The sequence below is a fragment of the Leptopilina boulardi genome, unplaced genomic scaffold (genome assembly GCF_019393585.1).
Source record: "Leptopilina boulardi isolate dan_hultmark-lab unplaced genomic scaffold, ZJU_Lbou_2.1 LbouV2_82, whole genome shotgun sequence".
Classification (NCBI taxonomy): domain Eukaryota; kingdom Metazoa; phylum Arthropoda; class Insecta; order Hymenoptera; family Figitidae; genus Leptopilina; species Leptopilina boulardi.
In genome coordinates this window covers 164,392-172,781 of record NW_026138030.1, presented here as the reverse complement: position 1 = coordinate 172,781, position 8,390 = coordinate 164,392, and positions in this window count along the sequence as shown.

Here is an 8,390-nt window from a genome sequence, read left to right as displayed (position 1 = left end):
TGACAAAAGTTAATGGATTTTAATTTATCTATAATGAATTTTATTGCATTTTTCACGTACTTTTCAAAAATGTATACAAAATTAAAAAAAAAAAATTTTAGACCCCTTTTTTTTCAAAATCAACCCTTATTTTTCGATTTTCACCCCTTCGGGAATTTTTTTTTGTTTTTTTTTTATTTTCATTGGAAAGCTGAGGTTTTTTCCCATGAGTTATGTAAATATGAAAATGGGACAACAATAATTTTGTGAGAAACATAATATTAAATTAGGCGGTGCCTATCTAAATCCTCAAAGATGATCTCCAGGTACACCCTTTATCGGCACCGCCTACTTTAATATTCTGTTACTCACAAAATTATTGTTGTCCCATTTTCATATTTACATAGCTCATCGGAAAAAACCTCAGCTTTCCAATGAAAATAAAAAAAAAAAAAAAAAAAATACCCGAAGGGGTGAAAATCGAAAAATAAGGGTTGATTTTGACAAAAAAGGGGTTAAAAATTTTTTTTTTTAAATTTCATATACATTTTTGAAAAGTACGTGAAAAATGCAATAAAATTCATTATAGATAAATTAAAATCCATTAACTTTTGTCATAGTTAAACGGATTTGAAAATGACAATGTTACCCTTAACGTCAAAACTTCAACCCCCTCTACTTTCTACAAATATTTTTTTAATTAATTTATATTTTAGGGATTTATTACTATCATATAGGACAACAATTTACCAAAGTATGAAGCCAATCCCAGAACATTGACTTTTTGGGCTGGGGCGATTGAAAAAGAATCTCTCATGTACAAACTCTAATCTTATAGTATTTGCAAAAAAATGTATACCGTTGTAATTGTTTTAACCTGTACATTGCAAATGTAATATATATATAATTATTTTTTTAAATTCCAACATTTTTTAATTTTGAAATGAAAAGCCATAAAAGATCCTTCCGACTGCCTTTTGGAGACCAGGCTCGCAGGTCACAAAAATTTTAAATATGTTTGCATGATTTTAGTTTTAGGAAAAGCAACACATGTTACAATCCTTTTCATATCATTGGCTATGTTTTTCAGAAACAATTTTAAACAATTTTAAACATTATTTGCATGAAACTATTCAAAAGCGAGGAATCATGCGATTTTGTAGAAAAAATCAATTTTCTCAAAAAGGGACCGATGGATGATTTTCATTTTTGTTGCAAACATCTTCTTTTTTGTTGTAGAAAACATACCAAAAGAAAAATCTTGGTTATTTTGACTTTTCATAATAATCGCTTAAAACCCACCGTGCCGTTGGTAATCATATTTGCGTAATTAAAAATAAATAAAAAAAGCTTTCCTCAGAGATTAAAAATATAAATAAAAATCTTGACAGCATCCGGATATTTTAGATATTCAACGAAATTTCTTAGGATATCATTTAGTCAGGAAAAATTAAGATATGTCTTGAGAACATTCAAGGGAACTTCCAGGACGTCGGTAGAATATGTATTCTAAAATATCCGTTGCTGTGAGGAAATATGAATTGCTTACAAACTTAAAAAATGTTCATCTCGAACCGCTATTAAACGTAATTAAACCTCCTTAAAACCAAGATACATTGTGCTTGGATATTGTTATGTTTTACGTGTAGAATTAATATGCTTCCATAAATATTTTGTATTGCTTATAATTGAGTTTTCTGTTTTACGTAAGTATGCAGTGTAACAAACATTTGAAAGGCTTTTACATTGTGATCTCAAGTTAAAAAAAATCAAATTATTTGTAGTCCAAAAAAAATGTATGTATGTATGTATGTATGTATGTATGTATGTATGTATGTATGTATGTATGTATGTATGTATGTATGTATGTATGTATGTATGTATGTATGTATGTATGTATGTATGTATGTATGTATGTATGTATGTATGTATGTATGTATGTATGTATGTATGTATGTATGTATGTATGTATGTATGTATGTATGTATGTATGTATGTATGTATGTATGTATGTATGTATGTATGTATGTATGTATGTATGTATGTATGTATGTATGTATGTATGTATGTATGTATGTATGTATGTATGTATGTATGTATGTATGTATGTATGTATGTATGTATGTATGTATGTATGTATGTATGTATGTATGTATGTATGTATGTATGTATGTATGTATGTATGTATGTATGTATGTATGTATGTATGTATGTATGTATGTATGTATGTATGTATGTATGTATGTATGTATGTATGTATGTATGTATGTATGTATGTATGTATGTATGTATGTATGTATGTATGTATGTATGTATGTATGTATGTATGTATGTATGTATGTATGTATGTATGTATGTATGTATGTATGTATGTATGTATGTATGTATGTATGTATGTATGTATGTATGTATGTATGTATGTATGTATGTATGTATGTATGTATGTATGTATGTATGTATGTATGTATGTATGTATGTATGTATGTATGTATGTATGTATGTAAAAGGCTCAAAGGTGGGAAAAAACGTAAACAAATTACCAAAATTACGTTTGTGCCGGCGCGAAAGAGTTTGTGTTGTATTAGAGTAAGAGAGAGTGACGTCACATGAAGTGCTCTCTCTCTCTCTCTCTGTCGCATGGAGTGAAACAAGAGCGTGTGAGATGACGTCACCTGGTGGTTCCGGCATCCGTACCATAACCGACTCGCTGAGAGTGACTCCCGGTATCGGTATAGGTGGGCCGTAAACGCTTTGCGGCTCTTCACGTAACGTAAACGCTCGATAAGAGTGACTCCCCGTACGTTTACGTTAGAGAGGCGGCACCTGGTGGTCACGTCACGTGATGACGACGATGTGAAGCGTAGCTTTCCGTATTTACGGATTACCTGGCGAATATTGCTGGAGGGGTTACCCGTAGCCTAACTGACTCGCTGAGAGTGACTCCCGGTATCGGTGTAGGTACGACAGAGGCTCTGCACGTAACGTAAACGCCCGTAGAGAGTGACTCCCCGTACGATTTACGTTAGTGAGAGTGCATGGTTTACCCGTAGCCTAACGACTCGCTAAGAGTGACTCCCCGTATCGTTAGGCGGGTTTATGTGTCCTCTGGGCCCGTACCGTAATCCGACTCGTAAAGAGTGACTCCCCGTATCGTATAGGTGGGCCAGAGACCCTGCACGTAACGTAAACGCCCGTAGAGAGAGACTCCCCGTACGATTTACGTTAGTGAGAGTGTGAAAGAGGGTTGGGGCCTGAAAATAGAAATTGATTAGTAGGCCTACGGTAGTAGGGTGAAAAAAAAGTAGAAAAGTTCAGTTGAACGAACCTTTCTTTAAAAGTGCGCAAGAGACCTACACGCCGCTAGGCGGCAAATCTCTGCTAACTGGTGTTCTAACACTCAGACCTTATATACACTTAGCAAGTCATCTCGACTGCGAGTGAAATAATAACTACATATTTACTACAGAACAGCGATCGTAGCGTTAAACAATAAGAACTAAATTGAAAACTTAAATGTAATACACACACACATATATATATATATATATCTAACATTATAAACTATAAATAAATTATAAATCATTATAACAATAATATTTATAATTAACAATCAATAAAATTACAATTATTATAATAACAATTATAATTATTAATTAGTTAATCACAAATTATTACAATATAATAATTATTTATAATAAATTATAAGTTATAATTCATATATATATATTAAAAAAAATTAAACCTCGAACATAACCTTTTTTATAAACAAGTTAACTGAAAACTCCGCTCGGAAAAGTATCCGGCGAGCAGGAGGTTTAAAGAAGTGAGGCGTTGACAGCAAAGGGCCTGACACGTGGAGAGTGGGAGAGAAAAGCGGGAAATAGGAGAGAGGCGCGGCGGTGGAGTTTGGTTGGGAAAGAGTAGCAGACCCGTTAACAATGACTCAGCCAAGGACAAGAAATTCATGAAGAATAAGCAATTTTGACTATCTTCATGAATTCTAGTCACCCCTATCAGTGACATGTATCACTTTTAATACAATTATATGATATTTCTGTGGAAACTTTTTTTTGGTCCGTTTTGACCCCACAAACGATTTTTATGCTAGATTGCTTCCATTTGTAGAATTCCAATTCTAATTTTATATTAAAAAATCTTAATTTTACTTTAGAACTAATATGACATACTTAAAGAAAATTTAAAAACACATTGATTGACCTATTTGCAAGGCAATTGTCGTTGAAATACATATATCATAAATTTCTAATTAAAATTCTATGTACAATCTTTTATCTAACATAACTAGTCAGGAAAGAAATGATTACACAGGCACACAAAAAAAAAGTTGTCTGTTTCTTGAACTCGACATATATTTCCTATAGTATTTTGACCCGCTGAAACCGAATCTGAGGTCAGAATTGCTCCATCACCCTCAGTTTTTTTTTAAATCGACCAAAACCACCCTTAAATGGATAAATTCACACTTCGGAGATAAAAAATAAATCAACTTATTTTTTTAAAAAATCGAATTTTACATCTAAGAAACTTTGCTCCACTAACTCTATAACAAAGCCAGCATTGATCCAGCACCCCCTGAATTTTTTTAATTGAAAAAAGTACCCCTAATCTGCAGAATCAAATTCAGGATGTAAAACAATAAAATAACTGATTAAAAAATTTTATAACCAGGTATTTTTACTCCAGCAAGACAGAAACAAAGCCAGAAATGCTCCCTCACCCACTAAATTTTTTTTAAATCGAAAAAACCACCCTTAAATAGAAAAATTTAAATTTAATAAGTAAAAAATATTAAATTACCGGTTTCTTTAAAAACAGAACCTTACATGTTTGTAGTTTTGCTCCACTAACTCAAAAACAAAGCCAGCATTGATCCTGCACCCCCTGAATTTTTTTAATCAAAAAAACTACCCTTAATCTGAAGAATCAAATTTAGGAGGTAAAACAATAAAATAACTGATTAAAAAAGTTTATAACCAGGTATTTTTACTCTAGCAATGCGGAAACAAAGCCAGAAATGCTCCCGCACCCTCTAAAATTTTTTTAAATCGAAAAAACCACCAAAGAATCAAACTTAGAAGGTAATTTAATATAATTATATTGTGTTACCTCCTAAGTTTGATTCTTCAGGTTAAGGGTAGTTTTTTTTATTAAAAAAAATCACAGGGTGATGGATCAATGCTGGCTTTATTTTTTTGAGTTAGAAGAGCAAAACTACATACATGTAAGATTCTGTTTTCCAAAAAAACCGGTAATTTAATATTTTTTACTTATTAAACTTGAATTTTTCTATTTAAGGGTGGTTTTTCGATTAAAAAAAAAATTTAGTGGGTAAGGGAGCATTTCTGGCTTTGTTTCTGCATTGCTGGAGTAAAAATATCTAGTTAGAAAATTTGTCAATCAGTTATTTTATTGTTTTATCTTCTGAATTTGATTCTGCAGATTAGGGGTAGTTTTTTCAATTAAAAAAATTCAGGGGGTGCTGGATCAATGCTGGCTTTGTTTTTGAGTTAGTGGATTTTTTATCTCCGAAGTGTGAATTTGTCCATTTAAGGGTGGTTTTGGTCGATTTAAAAAAAACTGAGGGTGATGGAGCAATTCTGACCTCAGATTCGGTTTCAGCGGGTCAAAATACTATAGGAAATATATGTCTAGTTCAAGAAACAGACAACTTTTTTTTTGTGTGTCTGTGTAATGAAGCCAAAAATAATTCAAATAAAACTGTTCTATATTATAGTAATGACTTTGATTTTTGAACTTCTCTATTTTTTGGGGAGAAATTATTCAAGTTAATTATGACTGAAACTTATTTTTGACCGAACTTGGATTGTATCAAACTTTGAAGAAAATTACAAAATTCTCTTTTTTAAGGAGGGATTGCTAAATTTTATCAATTTGGCTAACCTTGAATAAATTAAAAACTGTACTATTTTAGAGAATTGACTTTTAATTTTAAACTACTATATCAACGAGGAGTAATTTTTAAGTTTTATTATTAAAGAATCCCTTTTCTGACCGAACTTTGATTACTTTTAACTTTGAAGGAGATAATTAAATTTCCCTTTTATTTAGGAGGGATTGGTAAATTTTCATAATGAGAACAAAAATAATTCAAATAAATCTATGGTATATTATAGTAATGACTTTGATTTTTGTAATTCTCCATTTCTGAGGAGGAATTATTAAAGTTAATTATGACTGAAACTCATTTATGACCGAATATAGATTGCTTCAAACTTTGAAAAAATTATAAAACTCTCCTTTTTAAGGAGACATTGCTTAATTTTATTAATAATGCTAACCTTGATTTAAATAAAAAACTGCTATTTTACAGAATTGACTTTGACTTTTAAACTTCTCCATCACACAGGAGGAATTATTGAAGTTAATGAAGTTTCAATCTCTTTTCTGATCATATTTAGTTTACATTAAACAATGATGCACATTTTAAATCTCTTCTTCATTTAGTAGTGATTGTGAAAACTTCTTAACATAGTTAACTTATAATTAAGAAAATTATTCCATTTCAGAAAAGTAGAATTTTACTTTTATCCTTTTCCATTACAAATGAGTAATATTATTTAAATTAAGGATGGCTTAAGCCATTTTTTCGACCGAATTTATGTTTTTGAAACTTAATTGCGTTTTTTAATCTCTTCTTTTTTAGGAGCAAGTTTTAAATATTAATTGTATTGTATTTTTTAGATTCCAGAAATTCTTTTACTTTGAAATAAATTTTATTAAATTGTGGATATTATTCCTTCAAATACTAACAAATACATAATTTTGTTTAAACAATGCTACTTATTTTTAGTGTGGCTAACCTGCTTAAGATAAACGAACTTTGCCATTTTTTAGATTTCCGTAGTTATTCATGAACTCCTCTATCTTGTGGGACGAATAATTTAGTACAGTATCTTTTCACCAAAAAGCGTTAATGCAATACAATTTAGTACCGATGTTACTCTAAATATTCGGTACCTTAACTGAACATGTGTGTTAACTTGTCTCAATATATTTTAATCTTCTCCGTTTCCAAGGAGGCATCATAAAGCCCTTTTGCTGACCGGCTTTTGATTCCATTATACTTTGAATAGGATTTTTAAACTCTCCTTAACTTTGGAGAGATTACAAAATTTTCTTAAAATTTTTAACCTATATTTAAAAGTAGTTAAAATAATGATAATAAAATAATGATACATTAAATACGTTACTTAAATTAACTTTTAAAGAACTTTCTAAAATTTTTTATAAAATTATTAATATTAATTTGTGTGAAGCATTAAGGTCATGTTATTAAGAATCATTACAAAAATCGATAATTGTATTTCGTAAGATTTCTTCTAAATAGTAATAAATTTTTTAATAATATTTTAGGAGATGAATAAGTGATTGTTTAACTTCCTTTTTCTGGTATTTTTTAAATATTCAAAAAAAAAGAAATTTTTTAAAAATATTTTTGGCAAAAATTTTAAAAGTGAGATGTTTTGTAATTGGTAAGGAATTTTTAAACAATATTTTAGGATATGATAAAGGGCATGAAAAAATATTTTTTTCTGGTTTTTATTGTATATTATATTTAAAAAAAATTTCTATAAATATTTATAATTGAGGACCCAGTTATGAAATAGTGATGGTAAGTTATCGATATATGAGTTTTTTGGTTTTCGTAAAATTTCTTCTAAACTTAAAAAAATTTAGAAAATCTATTTTAGGGGATAAATCATAGAACCTTAATTTACCATTTTCTGGTTAGTATTCATAATTTAATTGAAAATTTTTTTTTATAAGTTTTATGTAATTTCAATATTTAGGAATATAAGAGCAGCGCTTCTAGCGGACATGTTCATAACCAGTTAGTCGTCATATTTAAAATATTTTGAAGGAAATAAATTGTAGTGAAAGAAAACCTTTAGTAGGATAAATAATATAACACAATAAAAATAAAAAATGGATTTTTATAAACAATTATTTGTAAAAAAACAGTTATTTTAGTGTTAATAAATTTATTATTTATTATTATTTTTATTATTATTTTTTAATAAATTTTAATTTTTCCAATAAGTATATTTTATTTACATTTATTAGGAGCATTCCATACGAAATTTTCATTCAAAATTTTTTTCCCGAAACATTTTTCTTTGAAATCTATATGAAAAATAAGACAATATGTATTTTTTTATTTGATAAAAATTAAGGAAATTATGATTTTTTTAAATTTAGCGTTACACAAGGCAGTGTATATTTGAATCATTTTTTATGTATTGTACTAATGAATAAAAAATTATGCTGTATATGAAAATTGTTTATTTTTTCAAATTTTTCAAAGATGTGCTCAAAAATAACGTACCTATAACAGAGTTTTTAGTTTTTAAATGACCATTTTTAAATTT